The sequence below is a fragment of the Pogona vitticeps genome, chromosome 3 (assembly GCF_051106095.1).
Source record: "Pogona vitticeps strain Pit_001003342236 chromosome 3, PviZW2.1, whole genome shotgun sequence".
Lineage (NCBI taxonomy): Eukaryota > Metazoa > Chordata > Lepidosauria > Squamata > Agamidae > Pogona > Pogona vitticeps.
Genome location: NC_135785.1, coordinates 22237597 through 22260102, shown reverse-complemented (window position 1 = coordinate 22260102; position 22506 = coordinate 22237597). Strand labels below are relative to the sequence as shown.

General features: G+C 41.8%; 1 long non-coding RNA gene and 1 pseudogene across 1 annotated transcript in view; one reads left to right on the top strand and one right to left on the bottom strand.

Moving 5' to 3' along the window:
* LOC144587781 (uncharacterized) overlaps positions 1-22506 on the top strand; it is a 244065-nt gene that overhangs the window by 167833 nt on the left and 53726 nt on the right. The window lies entirely within an intron of this gene.
* LOC110078074 (haloacid dehalogenase-like hydrolase domain-containing 5 pseudogene) lies at positions 12580-15639 on the bottom strand (annotated as a pseudogene).

Sequence of the window (22506 nt, the reverse complement as noted above, 5' to 3'; positions counted from 1 at the left end):
GCGAGGAGGGTTGCACCAGATTGGGGAACAGGTGGTATGACTTTTAGCATTGGGCTGGCCAGTGCTCTGGCGCATTGCTGGGGGAAGATGTGATCATCTGCAAGGCTTTAATTCCAGCCCCAGTTCATGTGCAGAGATGGGCGTGAACTGCCACTGTGGCTGTTTGTAACCATTTGTCCTTTAGATGAATGAGTGTTCAGCACTTCCCAGCTCTACCTCCTCTAGTGGGCAAACATTCAGAGGCAGCAGAGGACGATGTGGCAGGGAAGCCAGGGTGCTACCTCTGAGTGGGCGCCTACCAGAGGAGGTGGGGCCAAGAAGTGCCAAACACTCATTTGTCAAAAAGACAAACTGGTACACATTGCTGAAGTGGCTGCTCATGCCCATTTTTATTAGTGAGAATCGAACAGAGCAAATCAGAGCTCAGATCTTTTCAGATGTACAAACCAAACACAGTTCCTTTACTCCTTACTTACTCTCCTTGCTTAGTCTGTCTCTCTCCTTGTTCTTGTAAAACCATCCCTTGTCTGTCCATTACCAACTTGAGATATGCTAAGCAAGACTGTCACAACTGGGATGGTTTATATTTATGCTTGGCTGTTTGAAAAGAGGAGCCATCCCTCATTCCCTCTCCTTCTTGTAGAGGTAGGGAGTTTGACTGGGCCAGGCTGAAGGGTTTTGAGTCAAACCTTTTCTCGCTGCCTGCTGTCCTCCCTCGCCTCTCACCTCTTTCTCATCACCAAATGAGGGCTTATGGGTGGCCTTGACTAGGGTTGCCAGATGTCTGGCAAAAGGAGGACATGTCCTACTTTTGAGGAGCATGTCCTCCGTCCAGCAGGCAAGACTAAAAAACTTCAAAATGTCCGGCTTTTGTATCTCCACCCCACCCTCTTCCCCTCCCCCCTGCAGCCGAACCTCTCCCTGTTACTTCCTTGATTGCGGCACTTGTAAATCCTCCAGTTCTTTCAGAGAGATTGGAGATAAGGTGGCTTGATTGTTTAGGGCTGCAGTCCCGGGCAATCAGTCCCCAGCTTGTGGATGGCTGCTTCTGCCTGGGAGCTGAATAAGGCAGGAAGGTGCGAGAGAGATGGATGGATGGATGGATGGATGGATGGATGGATGGATGGATGGATGGATGGATGGATGGATGGATGGATGGATGGATGGAAGGAAGGAAACCTGGACAGGAGTGAAGTGAGTGCACTTGCTTGCCTGCTGGAGGGGAGGCTGTTCTGGGATTTGAGGTGGTGATGGTTCAAAGCCAGGGAAATAGGGGTCGGGCCGGTCCCTTCTTCCTCCTAAAGCCAGGGAACAGGAGGCACTTTTATCCCCCTTCTGCCCTGACCCCCCCGACTCTGGGGGATGTGCAGAGTGCATTTCCATGTCCAGGAGCATATGCAGAGTTATCCCCCATGCTTGTGGGAGCTGGAACACACACATACACACACAAGCAGATTTCTCTCAGCTTGAGAAATTGCAAAAGGTGGAGAAAATGGCTTTGTGTGTGTGTTTGTGTGTCTGCAAGTCCATTTTCTCCACCCTTTGCATTTCTCAAGCTGAGAAAAATCCACACCTTCCATTTTTTTCTGGTTTTTATAAAGTGTTTCCCCTTCATGGATTGCTGCCTTGTCGTGGCGAAGGGGCTTGAGTAATTCAGAGAAGGTATGGGCTATGCTGTGCAGGGACACCCAAGACGGACAGGACATAGTGGAGAGTTCCGACTAAACGCAATCCACCTGGAGTAGGAAATGGCAAGCCACTCCAGTATCTTTGCCAAGAACGCCCCATGATCAGTAACAAAAGGCTAAAAGATATGACGCTGGAAGATGGGACCCTCAGGTCGGAAGGCGTCCAACATGCTACTGAGGAAGAGTGGAGGACAAGTACAAGTAGCTCCAGAGCTAATGAAGTGGTTGGGCCAAAGCCGAAAGGACGCTCAGCTGTGGACGTGCCTGGAAGTGAAAGGAAAATCCATTGCTGCAAAGAAAAATACTGCATAGGAACCTGGAATGTAAGATCTATGAACGTTGGGAAGCTGGAGGTGGTCAAACAGGAGATGGCAAGAATAAACATCGACATCCTGGGCATCAGTGAACTAAAATGGACAGGAATGGGCGAATTCAGCTCAGATGATTATCAAATCTACTATTGTGGGCAAGAATCCCGTAGAAGGAATGGAGTAGCCCTCATAGTCAACAAAAGAGTGGGAAAAGCTGTAATGGGATACAATCTCAAAAATGATAGAATGATGTCAATACGAATCCAAGGCAGACCATTCAACATCACAATAATCCAAGTTTATGCACCAACCAGCATTGCTGAGGAGACTGAAATTGAACAATTCTATGAAGATTTACAACACCTTCTAGAACTGACACCAAAGAAAGATGTTCTTCTCATTCTAGGGGACTGGAATGCTAAAGTAGGGAGCCAAGAGATAAAAGGAACAACAGGGAAGTTTGCCCTTGGAGTTCAGAATGAAGCAGGACAAAGGCTAATAGAGTTTTGTCAAGAGAATAAGCTGGTCATCACAAACACTCTTTTCCAACAACACAAGAGGCGACTCTATACATGGAAATCACCAGATGGGCAATATCGAAATCAGATTGATTATATTCTCTGCAGCCAAAGATGGAGAAGCTCTATACAGTCAGCAAAAACAAGACCTGGAGCTGACTGCGGTTCTGATCATCAGCTTCTCATAGCAAAATTCAAGCTTAGACTGAAGAGATTAGGAAAAACCACTGGGCTACTCAGGTATAATCTAAACCAAATCCCTTATGAATACACAGTGGAAGTAAAGAACAGATTTAAGGAACTAGATTTGGTGGACAGAGTGCCTGAAGAACTTTGGATAGAGGCTCGTAACATTGTCCAGGAGGCAGCAACGAAAACCATCCCAAAGAAAAGGAAATGCAAGAAAGCAAAGTGGCTGTCCAACGAGGCCTTAGAAATAGCAGAGAGGAGAAGGGAAGCAAAATGCAAGGGAGATAGGGAAAGTTACAGAAACTTGAATGCAGACTTCCAAAGAATAGCAAGGAGAGACAAGAGGGCCTTCTTAAATGAACAATGCAAAGAAATAGAGGAAGATAACAGAAAAGGAAAGACCAGAGATCTGTTCAGGAAAATTGGACATATTAGAGGAACATTTTGCGCAAAGATGAACATGATAAAAGACAAAAATGGGAGGGACCTAACAGAAGCAGAAGACGTCAAGAAGAGGTGGCAAGAATACACAGAGGAATTATATCAGAAAGATTTGGATATCCCGGACAACCCAGACAATGTAGTTGCTGACCTTGAGCCAGACATCCTGGAGAGCGAAGTCAAGTGGGCCTTAGAAAGCCTGGCTAACAACAAGGCCAGTGGAGGTGATGGCATTCCAGTTGAACTATTTAAAATCTTGAAAGATGATGCTGTTAAGGTGCTACATTCAATATGCCAGCAAGTTTGGAAAACCAACAGTGGCCAGAGGATTGGAAAAGATCAGTCTACATCCCAATCCCAAAGAAAGGCAGTGCCAAAGAATGCTCCAACTACCGTACAATTGCACTCATTTCGCACGCTAGCAAGGTTATGCTCAAAATCCTACAAGGTAGGCTTCAGCAGTATGTGGACCGAGAACTCCCAGAAGTACAAGCTGGATTCCGAAGAGGCAGAGGAACTCGAGACCAAATTGCTAACATGCGCTGGATTATGGAGAAAGCCAGAGAGTTCCAGAAAAATATCTACTTCTGCTTCATCGACTATGCGAAAGCCTTTGACTGTGTGGACCACAGCAAACTATGGCAAGTTCTTAAAGAAATGGGAGTGCCTGACCACTTTATCTGTCTCCTGAGAAATCTATATGTGGGACAGGAAGCAACAGTTAGAACTGGTCATGGAACAACTGAGTGGTTCAAAATTGGGAAAGGAGTATGGCAAGGCTGTATATTGTCCCCCAGCTTATTTAACTTATATGCAGAATACATCATGCGGAAGGCTGGACTGGAAGAAACCCAAGCCGGAATTAAGATTGCCGGAAGAAATATCAACAACCTCCGATATGCAGATGATACCACTCTGATGGCAGAAAGTGAGGAGGAATTAAAGAACCTTGTAATGAGAGTGAAAGAGGAGAGTGCAAAAAACGGTCTGAAACTCAACATCAAAAAAACTAAGATCATGGCCACTGGTCCCATCACCTCCTGGGAAATAGAAGGGGAAGATATGGAGGCAGTGTCAAATTTTATCTTCCTGGGCTCCATGATCACTGCAGATGGAGACAGCAGCCCTGAAATTAAAAGGCGCCTTCTTCTTGGGAGGAAAGCGATGACAAATCTTGACAGCATCTTGAAGAGCAGAGACATCACCTTGCCAACAAAAGTCCGAATAGTCAAAGCTATGGTTTTTCCTGTCGTGATGTATGGAAGTGAGAGCTGGACCATAAAGAAAGCAGACCGCCGAAGAATTGATGCCTTTGAACTGTGGTGCTGGAGGAGACTCTTGAAAATCCCCTGGACTGCAAGGAGAACAAACCTATCAGTTCTAAAGGAAATCAACCCTGAATGCTCACTTGAAGGACAGATCCTGAAGCTGAGGCTCCAGTACTTTGGCCATCTCATGAGAAGAAAAGAGTCCTTGGAAAAAACCTTGATGTTAGGAAGGTGTGATGGCAAGAGGAGAAGGGGACGACCGAGGATGAGATGGCTGGACAGTGTCTGCGAAGCAACCAACATGAACCTGACACAACTCCGGGAGGCAGTAGAAGACAGGAGGGCCTGGCGTGCTCTGGTCCATGGGGTCACGAAGAGTCGGACACGACTAAACGACTAAACACATAAAGTGTTTCAAATCTGTCACACAACTTTTTAAACTTTTTATTTCACTTCATTATACTTTTAGTAAAATTTAAAAAAAATCAATAAGTAAAACAAGGGGGGATGGGTCTCCATTAAAGGAAGGAATAGATTGTCTCCATTGGTCCTGGGAGCCCAGTAAGTGTATGTGTAGATTTGTTTCCTTTTAATTTTTTTAAACATTTTTTAAAACACGAACACACAGTGGCCAGTGGATTCTGAGTTTTGTAGTCCAAAAAAATGTAACTTTCCCGGTCTTGACCTTTCAAGACTGAGTAGGTCGAATGGTTATGGCATTGCCCCATGATCAAAGAGCTATTCTCTCCAATACCTAATTCCAAAAGTGACATGCCCCCACCCCACCGTGTGCACAGAGGCCCCCCCCCATATGTCTTCCTTTGTCCTCCTTTTTGGCTTTCTATGTCCTCCTTTTCATACACATGTATCTGGCAACCCTAGCCTTGACTTGTGCAGCCTTTCTGGAAACTTTTAACATGGCCCACAACCAAGTCCAAGGGTCTTCATGGCTCATACACTTCCACTCCTCTCAAAGATTCGTTATCTTCGCTTCTGCCTGACAAGCCTTAACGTCTGTTTCTTCTTCATCATCCCTCCAGATCTCTTTCCTCTCTTCTGCCTTTTTCCTCCTCTTCCTCCTCTGGAACCTTCTTTCCTCCTCACTCTGTTCTTTTCTTTTTTGTTCCCTTACCCTCCCCTAGGGGTCTCCCTCTCCCTCTTTTCCTGCATTTTCTATCTCTTCTTCCTGCTCTGTTTCTGATGTACTGGAACTCCCACTATATCTATAGGAGAGCTAGAGGAGACCATTAGGAGGTGAGACAATCCTCAGGTAGGGATCCGAGTGTCCTTGCCCTCATTCTCACATTCTTAGTAAGAACAGCAGTCTGTTCTAGAACAGCAGTCTGTTCCATCTGCTACATGTGGACCGTTCTAAAATGAAATGAAACATTGACAGAGCAGTGTGTAATATGGACCATAATTCAGTTGAAACACAGTGACTCCTGTAATAAGTACTACTGACTGAACCCAACTTCCTTAAACTCTGTGACTTATTTTTTTAAAAGTGTAGTCCTTATGATTGCACTTAAAACCTTAATCAAACTGAATTCAAATATCCTTTGTGGATGTGCAAATGTTTTTGTAAAAGAAAAACGCTTTTTCATGGTTCCCCCCACTCATGTTTTTAACAGTAGTTAAAGCAGCAGAACCTGTGAATATATTATGGAATGTTTGCAGCATTTTCAGCATTCAGATGTAATGAAAGGAAAATATAGGTATGTGATACATCAATTTACCCTTGCTGTCTTGAAATTTCAATGTCACAATCCGTCCTGCATGGGAGACCCAGCCTTTGATAGGAGTTTTCAATAGGAAAACTTTTGATAGTTTAGAAGGTGCTAAATGATTCTATACTGTAATTTTCTGAGGCCATTACCAGTCATATTCTGTCTCTTGAATAATGTCTCATTTTTGGTAGTAAAAAATGGCAAAAGGGTTTTTCTACAATGGAATCAGGACAATTACTTTAGCAAAATTACAGTACATTATCGCTGGAGTGTCAGAAGATGGCAGCCAATTTCTGTTGTTTGATCAGGATATTAAAGATCGCCTCATTCTCTGAGAGCAAAAACTTTCTGAGGAGGAAATGAGATTTAATAGTAGTGTTCAGATTGCCTGTCAACCCTAAACACATTTCTATCCATCAAGTGGGCAACATAACATTGACTTCTCTAACACTTAATAGTTCATTTGCATAATTCAACAGCATCAGCTTTTTCTTTGGACTTAACAAGAACTTTTTTGTGAGAGCAACATTTCCTTCCAAACTCTAAGCAAAGGTGACCATGAACGAAGCTTCTATCCCTATGTAGCCTCTATGACAAGTCAAAGGTGGAGCTTATGTGGTATCAAAACCCTAAATTAATAGCTGCCAGTACCTACCCTTCCTTCATCTGTCCAAGATGAACAGAACTTTTTCAACAGTTGGGAAATATTTTGTTGATTCTCTGGTACATGACACAAGCAAAAGATGTTATCAGGCTGAGTTATTTCTAAAAACAAACTCAACTTGTTGTTTAGTCGTTATGTCATGTCCAACTCTTCGTGACCCAATTGACAAGAGCATGCCAGGTCCTCCTGTCTTCCACTGCCTCCTGGAGTTTGGTCAAATTCATGCTGGCAGCTTTGATGACACTGTCCAGCAATCTCGTCCTATATCGTCCCCTTCTCTTCTTGCCTTCACACTTTCCCAACATCAGGGTCTTTTCCAGGGAGTCTTCTCTTCTCATGAGATGGCCAAAGTATCGGAGCTTCAGTTTCAGGATCTGTCCTTCCAGTGAGCACTCAGGGTTGATTTCCTTTAGAATTGATAGGTTTGTTATCTTTGCAGTCCAGGGGACTCTCAAGAGTCTCCTCCAGCACCACAATTCAAAACTATGAATTCTTTGGTGGTCAGCCATCTTTATGGTCCAGCTCTCACTTCCATACATCGCTACTGAAAAAACCATAGCTTTGACTATGTGGACCTTTGTCGGCAAGGTGATGTCTCTGCTTTTTAAGATGCTGTTGAGGTTTGTCATTGCTTTCCTCCCCCAAAGCAGGTGTGTTTTAATTTCGTGGCTGCTGTCACCATCTGCAGTGATCATGGAGCCCAAGAAAGTAAAATCTGTCAAAACCCAACTTTATTACACTGTAAAAGAAAACAGTGAAACATATTCAAACATAACATATTGTAAACATTACAAAAATGGTAAAACAATTCACAAAGACATATGGGCATTTCTGGAAGCATTGCACATCGTTGTTTAGTCGCTTAGTCGTGCCCGATTCTTTGTGACCCCATGGACCAGACCACACCAGGCTTTCCTGTCTTTCACTGCCTCCCGGAGTTGTGTTAAATTCATTCTGGTAGCTTCGATGACACTGTCCAGCAATCTCGTCCTATATCGTCCCCTTCTCCTCTTGCCTTCACATTTTCCTAACATCAAGGTCTTTTCCAAGGAGTCTTCTCTTCTCATGAAATGGCCAAAGTATTGGATCCTCAGCTTCAGGATCTGTCCTTCCAGTGAGCACTCAGGGGTGATTTCCTTTAGAATTGATAGGTTTGTTCTACTTGCAGTCCAGGGGACTCTCAAGAGCCTCCTCCAACACCACAATTCAAAAGCATCAATTCTTTGGTGGTCAGCTTTCTTTATGGTCCAGCTCTCACTTCCGTACACTACAGGGAAAACCATAGCTTTGACTATGCGGACTTTTGTTGGCAAGGTGATGTCTCTGCTTTTTAGGATGCTGTCAAGGTTTGTCATCACTTTCCTCCCAAGAAGCAGGCGTCTTTTAATTTCGTGGCTGCTGTCTCCATCTGCAGTGATCATGGAGCCCAAGAAAGTAAAATCTGTCACTGCCTCCATATCTTCCCCTTCTATTTGCCAGGAGGTGATGGGACCAATGGCCATGATCTTAGTTTTTTTGATGTTGAGCTTCAGACCATTTTTTGCAGTCTCCTCTTTCACCCTCATTGCAAGGTTCCTTAATTCCTCCTCACTTTCTGCCATCAGAGTGGTATCATCTGCATATTGGAGGTTGTTGATGTTTCTTCCGGCAATCTTGATTCTGGCTTGGGATTCCTCCAGTCTAGCCTTTCGCATGATGTATTCTGCATATAAGTTAAATAAGCTGGGGGACAATATACAGCCTTGTCGTACTCCTTTCCCAATTTTGAACCAATCAGTTGTTCCATATCCAGTTCTAACTGTTGTTTCCTGTCCCATGTATAGGTTTCTCAGAAGATAGATAAGGTGGTCAGGCACTCCCATTTCTTTAAGGACTTGTCATACAATAGTTTGCTGTGGTCCACACAGTCAAAGGCTTTTGCATAGTCTATGAAGCAGAAGTAGATGTTTTTCTGGAACTCTCTGGCTTTCTCGATAATCCAGCGCATGTTAGCAATTTGGTCTCTAGTTCCTCTGCCCCTTTGGAATCCAGCTTGTACTTCTAGGAGTTCTAGGTCCACATACTGTTGAAGCCTACCTTGGAGGATTTTGAGCATAACCTTGCTAGTGTGTGAAATGAGTGCAATTGTACGGTAGTTGGAGCATTCTTTGGCACTGCCCTTCTTTGGGATTGGGATGTAGACTGATCTTTTCCAGTCCTCTGGCCACTGTTGAGTTTTCCAAACTTGCTGGCATATTGAATGTAGCACCTTAACAGAGTCATCTTTTAAGATTTTAAATAGTTCAACTGGAATGCCATCACCTCCACTGGCCTTGTTGTTAGCCAGGCTTTCTAAGGCCCACTTGACTTCATAGTCAATCATAATCCGAGATTTGACTAATTTATTTTATCTCTGATTCTACTCAAAGCATCTCGTCTCTCATCTCTCATTGTCCCCAGACCAGCGCTTTCTCATAGTGAGCTGAAGAGGGAGATCTAAGACAGAACAAAGGATGCCCTTGCTGGATTTTTAAAAATCCTTCAGTCAGCAGCCTGATTGGTCAATACCTTTTATTCGTCAGTAGTATTACCATGATCTCATATGTTTTCTTTTTCCTTTCCTTTCCTTTTCAAATATTAATTTTTTCCAACCTTTCCAGGGATGCATGTTGTAAGCCTGTACCACGTACTATCAGGATTTTTTAAAACTGTTGTGGCACCCTGTACGTATCTTGGAATCTTCCTATTTGACAGCTGGTGTTCATTTCTTCCCCACTGCTACCATAGTCTATCTTCTTTATTCTGAATGGTCAGAAGTGTGCAGGAGCCATATCACGATAGTATTCACCTCAGGATTGCCATCCACCCATAAGCAACAGAAAAATTTCTAGCCTCAGAGCTAGACGTGGTGACAGAACATGAAGGAAGGGTGTTGTCACCTGGTGACAGGTAAACTATTCTTATATTCAGCAAAGGAATACTGTAGTAACGCTGTTGCTATCATTAGGGAGTAATATGACAGCCAAACCAGCATTGCCCAGCTCGGCCCTGCATAATGATCACTCTGGCTCTACTTATTCTTGCCTCCAAGTCCACATGGCATTTTCTTTACCTGAGGCCAGGAGGCAAAATATTTATTGTCACTTTGCTTACTTCCAGTGTATTATGTACCTCCTGAATATTTTCTGGGAATACTGGTGTAAAAAAAAATCTTCCCACAGTGAACCAATTGTCGGTTGCAGTGGAGGGATTTCATGGGTGAATGCTGCAAATAGAAAACGATTGTGTTGGGGAGAAATTTGAACCTTTCTTCCGTACTTCAAAAATAACTAAGTGATTGCATTTGGGGAGACATTTACAGGTGGAAGACCATTGAGCCATTTGATCTTCCCATTTGAAATCTGAATAGTTACAGATCTTTAGCTGATCAGAAGTGGAAGCATTAGTGCATCAGGGAGGGACATTGGGGCAGATGTCCAGAGCCCTAAACTGTAGACTGAGCAGGTGAGATGCCAAAAGTTTGGATTATCACATCCTGAGTAAGTGGAAAAGAGCCTTATGCATAAAATGACTGAGCCTACTTCAGAACAGTTTAATTACAGCATTGGATATAACCAGTGGGTAAGATCTCATGTCCAAGTTCATTTTAGGTATACAGTGGTGCCTCGCTGGAGCGATCTTTTAGCGATGGCCCCTATGGCTAAAATTCGCTTTGCGATGATCGCGGGGAAGCGATCATGGCAAAGCGAACTTTTTAAAACAGCTGATCGATGGTTTCAAAATGGCCGCCGCAAAAACAAAATGGCCACCGCTGTTTTGCCTCGCTTGAGAGGCACCCAAAATGGCCACCACTATGGAGGAATTTCGCTTTAAGGTAAGTTTTTAGCCCATAGGAACGTATTAAAACACGTGTTTTAATACGTTCCTATGGGCTTTTTCATATCGCTTAGCGATGAAATCACTTAGCGATGTTTTTTCCGGAACGGATTAACATCACTAAGTGAGGCACCACTGTAATTGCTGAATTGCTGTGTGAATAGGAATAAGGGGTCTTGCATAGAGGCTGGCTTTACATCAAAATACAAATTACTGGGTCTCTTAAATTAAATTAAATTACATTACAAGTACAACTAGTATTAAACATTAGTCTCAAGAACACTTTGCATTCAGGGTTAAAGAAGGCAATGGGAACTGTTTTAACTTTGCAGTGCAGTTTACTTTGCAGTGATTAAAAAGCTCGATCTACTTAACTCAACTTTATTTCAGTTGGATAAACTCAACCAGGAAAAATCTCCACCCGCTTCCCTCCAGTGTATAGCCAGAAGATGATACAGTCACCTTGGGATCACTTGATGGCACCAGATCCAACACAATTTCTGTTTTTCATTGGCTTTTCCCCCTGCTGGTAGGTATTGAATTGAGAAAGGTTCACTTCTCAATAGGAGGGTACTTAAATCTGACAAAAAGATAGATAATGATAATGAAGCCTGGTGGCACAATCAATAGGGCAAGAAATTCAAAAAGATGTTCTGTGACTTCTGTCTAAGTGCCTTGGCTTTAGCATGAAAGAAGAAAAAAACCCACCTCTGCTTAATACTTCTGTTCAAAACTTTATAACCCGGAATGACTTCAGAACAGCTTTGTTTTTTTCATGACAATGAGATGAATTGTTCAGCTTTGTAATATAGCAGAGCAAACCATCCAAAGTTTAGAGAACCTGAATTGGAATGTACTTCGCTGTTCTCATCTGAAGCTCCCATTTTAAAATGCAGGCAGAGAACTTAAACCCATTTCAAATACCCAACTCCCTGTGTATAAAAAGCAAATGTGTTAGGTTAAAGGTTCGTCAATCTTTCTTTTAATTCACACTGTTCACATTTGAGAAATTTTTGCTAGCATTCTAAATAGGCAACCCATCCTTCACATATTCTGAATCAGAGCTGTCTCTGCCATATGCTTCCTGAATACATAATTTAGCTAATTTTTGCTGATAGTCTCAAGGAATTAATGTGCTTTCCTGGATCTTCATGTAGGGAGACCACTCTAATGGTGAGCACCACTGGATGAACAATCTAATTCTTGTTTGTCAGATAGCACCTAAATCTGGGCATGCATCTCAATCCATTCCAAAGTGGCTCCAGTGCTCCTTGGCTCAGCATACAAGGGTTTGCATATATCTTCTGCTTGTGCAAATTTAGCACGCACAAAAACTAGGAACATGGGCAAGGACTGGGAGACTGTCAGTGGGAGTATGTGCATGGGTCCACCTCACCATTTGGGAGTAGAATTTCTTTGCTGGTTTTCAAAACCTGTTGGACCAGGAATAGACCTAGGTTCCCTGCCAAATGCACCCGGGACTGCTTTCACCTCAGCATATTACAAGGAGATGTCCAGCCACAGCTCTCCATCTTTTGCTTGATCACGTGCTCAGCATAGCGGTAGGTGACTATGCTGGGTTTGCATATCAGTGCTTGACATGTTAGCTCTTTGCCAGTCATTTGTCTTGTAGATATTCTCCAAGCACACCAGAAAAGTGCCATGACCAAATCTTGGCTTCTGCTATCCATACCCAACTTTGGAACACCCTCCCTAGAGAGATCCGCCTGGCTCTGACACTCTTGGCCTTTCGGCGCCAGGCAAAGACCTTTCTGTTCACCCAGCATTTTAATTAATTAATTTTAATGTTTTAAGAAATATTTTAATATATGTTATTTTATACTGTCTCTTAAAATGTTTTTAATGTTTTTAAGTTTTAATGTTGTACGCCGCCCAGAAGCCACTGGCAATGGTGCAGCTAAAAAATATTGTAAATAAATAAAGAAATAAATAAGAGATCCACGTTGCAAGGCAGAATAAGCAGATGTGGGTATGGCATAGTAGCTAATTCTACCCCTAGATTCCTGTTGCTCAGGAATATGTCAATAAACTTCAGATGGGTCTCCTTTTGGACAGGCTCCTTGAACAGAATTATACCTTCTATGGTGGGGAAGTCAGAGGGTGGAGGAGACCGTTCTTTTGGCTTTTGGCTGTGATCAACCATGTCCAGCAGAGGAAATGCTTTCCTCACCTCTTCAAAGGTAATGGTGTGGTGGAATCCCAGGTCCCTGGCATTTTCTTCCATGGGACCTTGTCCACAGACAAGCACACACTTGTCATAGAACTGATGGAAATAATGTAGTGGTCTGTGGGAGAGGATTACCTATTCAGGAGATACCTTGAATCCAAGGGCTTCACATAGTTCTTTCGCTTTGCTGTCCTGAGAGCGGTTCCCAGCATTGGTTACAAATGCAACTGACACACGGAACTGGTCTTTTGAATCTGTTAGTTTCTGGAAGGCTTTCTTAGCAGCAGGAATGACAAGCTGGCCCCATAAAAGCACTCCATCAATATCAAAGAGGAACTCAAAGAAGGAGAACTTGTCAACAGAAGATTAACAGAGAAGACAGGTGGGCTTCCTTGGAATTCCACAGGTACTGAAACAAATGTCTGTTGTTCCTCACCCACTACATCTCTAATGCAGCTCAACACACTGAAGCGAAACCAGATGTCCTGAAGCTTATTTAAAAGGCTGCAGCATCCATTTTGGAGCTTACTTTAGGTAAGAGAGGCCAGCCTTGGCATCTAGCGATTATTATTTCTGGGACTTTGAGGAATGTCTTCTTCTGATCCCCTTTAGCTCCACAGTGCCCAGATTGATGAACAAGGATCTATCGTCTGGTCTCAAAATTTGGTCCTAAAACTGCAAGGGATGGGATGCTGTTGAGCTGGCAACTCTATTATCTGAATTCCCGGCCTTGAAAAACAAACAAGCAAGCACATTAAGAACCCAGAATATAAGGCGAAATGTGCATAAATAAAGAAGTTTTATTTGCCTCTCTAGCCAGTGAAGTAAAGACAGAGCTCAATGAATAACGCATCTGGCTGAAGAGCCAGAAGTTGGGAGGTCAATTTTCCATTTTTAAGCTTTTAAGAGAGCTTTCTTCACATTGGATAAGAAGTAAGAAGGTGGAAGGGGAAGAAGGTTAGAGGAAGTAGTCCGATCTTAAATCCTTGTCATCTGCATGTCGTCAGAAGGAATAATGCAGGAAGGTTCCTGCAGAGAAAAAACTGCACTGCATTGCATCAGTCTCATCACAGTCTTAGACAGCTGTCTTAGACACCTGTAACAACCTCATCTGAATGGACTGAACATGAAAACAACCTGCAGTTTGAGGTGATTCCTCCATTCCTAACTTCAAAGGCACATTAATGCCAGTGCAGTACCACTGATGAGTTTTATGTTGCAAGAGCATTGAATCAATTCCAGATTTCAGTCCAGATGTTTAAGGTGACACCCAAAGTAGTGACCCTATTTTGAGGGTACGGTTCCCATACCTGTACCCTACACTTTTCCTGTTCCTTCCATGAACAACCATCACTCCAAACCTTTTCCTCTACCAAGGTGATCAAGAATAGTCGAGCACTGGGGCTGGCATTATAATCTGTTACTTTTCTCTTGGGTAAAAATATGGTAAAACACATGAATTTTTGACATTCAACAGTTGTCGGTGAACTAATTTTACTGTACTTCAGCACAGTGCACAATGTAGTGTACATAATAAGCCTTTAAAAAATCTCAACATTTCTGGGTGTTTTGGATCCATGCACAGATTTCTGAACTAGGGTAATGAGCAAGTATTGAGACTCAGCATGATGTGGTAGAGAAAGTGGGCAAACAATAATCCATCAATATCACAAATTGTTGTGATCAAATAGCATGGATATTCATGGAATTCATGCAAATGTTCTTCTAAAGCAGCCAGCATTTGTAAAGAGAATTGAAAGGGAGGCAACAGCCAGTCCAGGTCACATAGAATAGTCAGCTGGGTTTCAAGAGATGTGCAAGAGGGGACTCATGAAAGAGAACCAAGTAGTCAGTTAAGTCATAAATCATGTACATACGCATCTGACAGGGCCAAGAAAGAGCAAGCAGGAGCAGATTCATGACAGTCAAAACTGACAAACAGGAGTGTAGGCTGATGCAATGTAAGGAGGCCAGAGCAGAATGAAATTACAAACACTGCTTTCTGCAGTCTGGGCTTGGCTAGAAGAGTAGTATTTATTCACTGCAACCTGGGACTCTTTCCTTCTTGTTGGAAGGATCTTCCAGAACATCACCTCCTTTGTACTTCTCCCCATGGATGCCCAATAGGGCATTCTGGAAGTAAGAGAAGGTTGCAACTATTCCTTTTCCGGGCTGTCTCCACTGTCCTGTTGTGCCTACTAAAGAGTTGCGCCTACTTCCTGTCTCCTCTTTTTTGATCTCCCAGGTTGTTAACATCTCCTTCTTAAGAGTGTGCCAAACTTCTCTTCTCTGGACCATGTGCTCGGGCTTTGAGACATGGTCTTCTGTTTTGTTTAGCATAAGATTTTCTATCAAATGGTTTCCTAAAGAAACCTCATTTAATTTAATTTAATTTCTTTGAGCTTAATCTTCTGCCTCCTCTATTGCTGAAGGGAATAGAATAAGCTGAGTTTCAAAGCCCCCAGGAACACCACAGCCATTTATTCTGTTAACCAATAGATTGCCTAGCAAAGCTTCTTTCAGACTTAATTCTCTGATTCAAAATCTAAAACACTTCTAACACCTGGAATTTTCAGTGTTCTTTAGGGCAGGGAGAATCTTCATTCATCAAACTGCCATCATAAGGATGGGTTCTCCTTTGGCAGAGTAAGCCACCTTCTCCATCTCCTGAGGTCCTTGGAAGGGACTCCCAGCTGGGACCTCAAGAACGTTCTCATCTTTGGTTTCCTCATGCTGAAGCAGGCCACCCTCACCTTCATTTTCTGAAGGGGACTCAGCCAGATAGGGCATGGCAATTCAAGACAAAGGAAAGATTTTTCCCCATAATTTGCATTTCGTTTGTGAAATTTACTGCAATAAGATATGGTGAGGGCCACTGGCTTAGATTACTTGGGAAGAAGATTAGCCAAATTCATGGAGAATAGATTTAGCTATAGGATAAATTTAGACAGAGGACGATAGCCATATTAATGATTATAAGCCATAATAATAATAGTGTGCTGTCAAGCCAACTTTGACTTATGGTGATCCTTTTAAGAGTTTTCCAAGTAGAAAATACTCAGAAGAGATTTACCATTCCCTTCTTCTGGGAGCGCCCTGGGACTGTATAGCTTGCCCAAGGCTACACAGGGTGGCTTTTCTGGGGACTGAACTCCCAACCTCTGGCTTTGCAGTCTAATACGTAAGTCACTGAGCTATCCAGCAAGCATACCTAAACAGAAATGCTAAATTTAGGACTGTCCCAAATGGAGCCATTTGTATTGCTGTGTTCTGCTTTATCCTACAAGAATGTAAACCTACTTAAAATTACAGGATTTGCTGTCCCATGTTCCATACTGGAGCCATAGAAATGCAAGTCACTTACTTGTGGAAACAAAAGATAAATCCAACACCCATCTTGCATCAAGGGGAGAGGAAGACCTGCTGCCTCCTGAGCATCCTACTGTTCTTTCATTGCCCGAAAATCAGTAGTAAGTCACAGCAACAGTAAACCCATGTAAACTCATGAATGGAGCTTATAAGTGTTGACTCACCAAAACCCTGCTAATTCAATGGATCTATTTTAATTGTGACTTACTACTGGATGTTGTTGTGTACCTGATGCTTCTTTCCCTATAAAGTATCTTAAAGGGGACGTGACAAAGAAAAAAAAAAAGCTACAGTGCAACTTTCTCTCTCTCTCTTTGATTTCTCTGATCTCCCCAGTTGTGAGGCAAATGCCATAGTTCTCCTCCTCTCCTTTAAAACAACAACAACAGATAACAACAAAATTAAAGCATGAAGAGAAGAGTCACATAGTGAAACTTTACCCCCACAACATTTTTTTTATAAAAAAAAATAGCTAGTGGTTTGGTGAGGGATAAAAATGTCCAGGAAAAGAAGCAAAAAAAGTAGTGTGAAGTGGGGATAAGGGGACTGTTGTTTGGATTTCAGGGGGATTCCTGTTGTCGTTCATGCTTGAAGGAGAACTTAAAAAGGTTGAAATGTCCCATGTGCAAGAACTCTCAAAGACTTTAAACCACTAGTTGCTAGAATATAACACTGAAGATGAAGTGATGAGCTACTGTGTTCTGTATGCTGTCTGGATTTTAGACGCCACACAATTACTTGCCCCAGCACTGCTACAAACTGATGCAGAAAAATAATTGCTATGATCCAGAAACACTATGCATATACTGTCCTAACTCATTACTGGATTTTACCTTATCCTGGGCAAATCTGTTTTAAAATTAATTTTAATGAAAAAAAAAGAGAGAAAAGACAGAAAATTGGCTCGAAGCTTATCTAAAAGTGAGCTTCAGGTAAAAATATTGCTGAAATTGTTATCTATGCAACCTCAATACATTTAGAGGTTATAGGAAGGAGGCAGATAGACAGTCATCAAAAATTATAGATCCTGAAATAAGTTGCATGCGCATGGAATGTTTTGTCCCTGGGACGATTAAATAAGAGGTGTTATTTTGGATGACTACACCAGCTGTAATTAGTTTTCAGTGCTATTGCCTAGATGAATATGTGCTTTGAAAAAAGAATAGATCATCTGAGACATACTGAATTGGTTACAAAGAAATTAGCTTTGTTTACAATTTTTAGGGCATTTTGTGATTACATTATGTTAAGGCACTCAGCCTTTCAGGAATAATGAAAAGAAGATTTTTCTGAAGAGTTTAAATTCCTGTATTTGCAGCCTATTCATAGGCATAATTTGTCCTGTGATTAATGAAAGTTATCCCTGCATCTGACTAAAAGGAGAATCCTTAAAAACATTTAAGAAGGAGAACAAATTATGTATTGCAGGCTTCTATGTGTGAAAGGCTTAAATATTCAGGTTGACTGTCTGTGAGACCCCTGAGATATTGGCTGAGCTGTGAGGATGGCACAGAATTGCTCTATCCTTGTATTATTGTTCATATTATCAGCTGATGTATTCAGAAGATTCTCTAATATAATTCAATAGAGTCTTTTGTGTTGTTTCCTTCTTGCCTTCCTCATATAGCTTTTTTTTTTTAAAAAGAAATCAGTGTTATCTCTCCTCTATTCAACTAAATCTATCTACTTCCAGGACTTCTTTCAAACAAAACAATGTAATCAGGGCAATAAAAATATCAGCCTTGGTAGGAGATTGCCAGGAATAGCTGGAGGCTGATGATCCTTTGAGATTTTAAAATTTCCTCATTGCATAGATAGACATGCCTGTAGCATAATGGGAGAGAGAGGCTTAGTTCCTATTAACATACTAACTCATATCTGAGCTGTATCACTCCAGAAGGGAGCTCACCTGACTAAATACTTCTCTGTGAAAATCCATCATTATTGTCCTTGTCCCTATCACTGTCAGCATCAGTCTTTCAATATACTACATAGTGGGCAAAATCCTGTTGGTGTAACTTTATGTGCCATAAGCTGGACCAGATATGGGAAACATTTAATTTGAAATAAATAAAAGCTTATTATCTCCCTCCTTTTAGGTTCTGGGCTCCCTGGGACTCCTTTATGCCCTGGGAGCATCAGGAACTGGGAGGAAGCTTTTAACAGTAAAAGTTCCTCCCCATGTCCCAATGGCTTCCAGTGGTCAAAAAGGAGCCCCAGGGACCTCAGAATCTAAAAGGAGGGGGATAAGAAGTTTAAAATTCTTTTAAATGAGATACTTCTGCTGCCCAATCCAGGTTATATAACACAAATTTATGTCAACAGGATTTTGGCTGAGTTTCCCTAGCAACTGGTTTCTACACGAATGGACTTTCATTTATGGTAGACGATTCACTCATTTGAAGAAATACCTTCATTTAAGATCCTGATGCATTTGTAAGTCTCAATGTCTACCCTCCTAGTGACAGATAGATTTTTTTCCTACCAAAGTATTCAATTAGTTCCCAGAATAGTGAGTCTTTCTGCTATCTAAACATTCTTTAAACACCTCCCACTTCAGATAAGAACATTGTTCAGAAATCCTTGCGGTCTTGAAGAGCCTGCAAGAGCTCCTCTCGAAGGAGAAAGTATTGTATACTGTTAGGTGAACTATGGCGCCCTCTAGATCTGCAACTCTTAATCTTTTTTTGGCCACTACCATAAACACAATATGAAAGAAATATAGGCTGAATTAGAGCTGGACAAGTCACATAAAAAACCTTATAAGGTAGTGTGTGAAAAATTGTTACGAGTCTGTGATTCCCTTCCAATGTGTCAGGGCTCCTCAGGAGACACTATGCTCCCCTGTTGAAAATCGCTGCTCCAGATGTTACTGAACTGTAAGTGTTATCATCATTCACTGTTGGCTGATGGGAGTTGCCGTCCAACCATATCTGAAGCTCTCCACAATCCATATCCCTTCATTAAGGGGCAGTTCTTCACTTTACATTTTCTTTAACTGGAATGATGAAGAGTGCTGTTAACAATTCTGGGTTGCTAGGTCTGTTCTTCTCTGGAGAAGAACCAGATGACCTCCATTACCCATGCCCTAACTTAGTTCAGAATCTGGAAGAATTGAGGGCAAATTATTTTTATTTATGTATTTATTTATTTGATTCATACCCCGCCTATCTGGACTACCAGACCACTCTAGGCGGCTTCCAATACAAAATCAGACAATAAAACACAGGCAAGTACATAATAATTCAGTAATAGCTACAATGAAATAAAGGATAGGGAAAAGTAATAAAAAAAAATCAAGAGTTGGCTGGAGGGAAGGCCTGAATGAACAACTATGTTTTCATTTGGGTTTTAAAGATGCCCAGCGTAGGGGCCACGCGGATCTCCGGAGGGAGATTGTTCCAGAGGCTTAATAATAAAATAAAATAAAATAATAAAATAAAATAACTCTCAGAATCTCTTTGCTAGCACGGCCAGTGGGCTCCTGGCTGGGGCATTCTGGGAATTGTAATAAAAATGTAACTTTTCCAAATTTTGGATTAGTGTAATGTTATTTTGTATGTGGGTTGCCTTTGAAAAAAGTCCAGAAAACTTCTGAGGGTCCCAACTGCTGCTAGTTATATATCTGGAACTCAACACTGATTAAATCTCCTAACAGCAATAATTGTCAGTTTGGTTCTGTGTTCAATTTCAGGTACTGAAACTCTTTTAAAACTCTGCATGGTTTGGAACTAGTCACCTCAGCTATTGCCTGCTCCCTCATGGACCTTCCTGTCCATTAAAGTAAGCTTGGCCTTTGATCAGGTGCTTGGCTTTTAGTCTTGCCTTTATATGAGCTCAGACACAAGGTGCACTGAGGAAAGCAGCACACCATTTTATCAAGGGACTGAAATCATGGCACCTTAAGTTGGAACAGCTTGAAGGTAGTTATGGATATTGCTTGGCCCACACTAGTTTTCATTATGAATGTCAGCTTTATTCATGTATGTACTCGGTCAAAAGGAAAAACAAATGAACAAAATCCAATCCCTCCCCCCTCTCCTTTTCAAAGAAGGAATCGAAATGACTCTTTGTATTTAAGCAGAGTAGGGTCTTGAAAACATTGTAGATGCTTCCTTCTTGGCGAGCAGTGTATGGCTTGACAATAAAGGAAGATCACAGATAACATAACAAAGATAGGTCCCATCCATCATCGAAAGAGTAAAATCCACCCTTTTCAAATGAACTACTGATTTTCCTCTCCCACCATCCATCTTGATTCCCAGCTGTTACTCCAACTCTAGTAAGGGTGGCAGATCATTAGCAAATGCTGCACCCATTTGAACTTCCAAAATTGTCGAAGGTCAAACTGAGAAAAGACTGGGGTGTTTCTGTCAGTGAAACATACAGTATTAAAAGAATGTTCGGTTTCCACAAAGGCCTTTGGCAGGGCTCTGTTTCAATACGTCCACTCATTAATCTTCACCTAAGAGCTGCTCTTCTATCATCTTTCTTTCCTTGTGCTGTAGCTGAGCAGTCTTTGTAATTATGACTGCGTGGAGTACTTGTATGAGCGTGTCTGCCTTGAGATGCGGGTCCTTAAAGCTGACAAGTCTAGCAAGGAACAGGACTGAAATGTATCCTCGATCCATGTGATTTATTGCTAGATAAGGAAATAAATGATAAAAATATATGGTGGTTTTTGAACCTTGGCAGTGGTTTTTGTTGCTTTCTGTAATCCCTTACAATACAGTAAATATGGAAATATTGCTTTATGATTCAGTTTTCAGCTTCCCCCCCCCCCTCAGTTCATGTTAGAAGCACCACAGTACAATTAATCAATATATTTGATAATTTTCACTCACTAACAAGCAACATCAAGAGCATTTTGGGCAGCTTGCATCACGTCTTCCACAGTACATGTTGAGGGGAATTGAATACATTGACTGAGGGATCAAACTGGCTGTTTTTTTTCTACACTCACAAAGAACTGTGTGAGTGCAAACCCCTCATTTTCTAAGTTCACCTTGTTTCTGCCAACGCCAGTCTATTAAGTCAGTGGTCCCCAACCTTGGGCCTCCAGATGTTCTTGGACTTCAACTCCCAGAAATCCTGGTCAGCAGAGGTTAGTCCAAGAACAGCTGGAGGCCCAAGGTTGGGGACCACTGTACTAAGTGACTCCAAAGTAAACCAGTTCTCTGTGTGACTGGGGGATAGATTTTCCTGGGGTACCAGGAAGGTGAGCAGTTCTCTCTTTGTACATTATAGTTCTGGCATTCCATGCTCTTTTTTAAGGATTCAGGATGTTTTTTTAAAAAAATTATCTTGATTTTAATCTGGGAAGGGTGGGATGGTAGCGGAAGATTATATACACATTTGATATAAAAAAGTTCTGGTTTACAACAGCAGATATGGGAAACCTGTCAATTTGTTTTGACCTACTATTGCCCTTTATCTCATTAGTATAATTTATGGTGAGGGACTGCGAGTGTTGTTGTCTCATCATGTGGTAGGTCGAAGGTTCCACATCCTTGTCAAAGAAGTCTACTGTATACAGCTTTGATCAGACGCACAGTGGAGCAGGTTTGTGTCTGGTTTAACGACAGGAAAATATGCAGAGTTAATTGAAGACACAGACACGTTCTTCTTCTTTAGCAAGACACGTGTATTATACAAAATGTACAAATATACAGACTGGCAGCACTTCAACGTGGCAGGCAATCATCAGACAAACTGGCATAGAGGATAGCAGCAAGTGATAGAGAGAGAAGAAAAAGTTATGTGCACTCTGTTCTCTTATATACATTTACAAAGCTTCTTCAGTCCAATCACAGGACACATTACTTCATCTTCTGCACCTGGGTGTCTTCTCATTTTCAGACATTGCATCATCTCTTCATCAGTCACAGCGACTCAGCAGTCACACATCTGTTCATAATGGCAGTTCATTAATAACACATTTAATCCAGGTTCAGGCCTACAAAAATTACAATATCCTGACAGTTTGTGGCTAGTGTGCCATTGCAGATTTTAGTAGAGAATGGAAAAAGTTTTAATAGCAGTGATGTTATTGAAGGAATAACAAAAAACTGGCTTTTAGATTCATTCATTCAACTATGAATACTTAAAATAAAGGATATTAAATGAACGAAGGCTATTGTGAATGTTTTCTCTGTCTCACTCAGATTATGGCAGTGGCATCAACAAAAGACAAACATTCTCTCTCTCACACACACTCACACTCACACACACACACACATACACGAACACACACACGAACACACACACAATCTGTCCTTTGACTTGTAT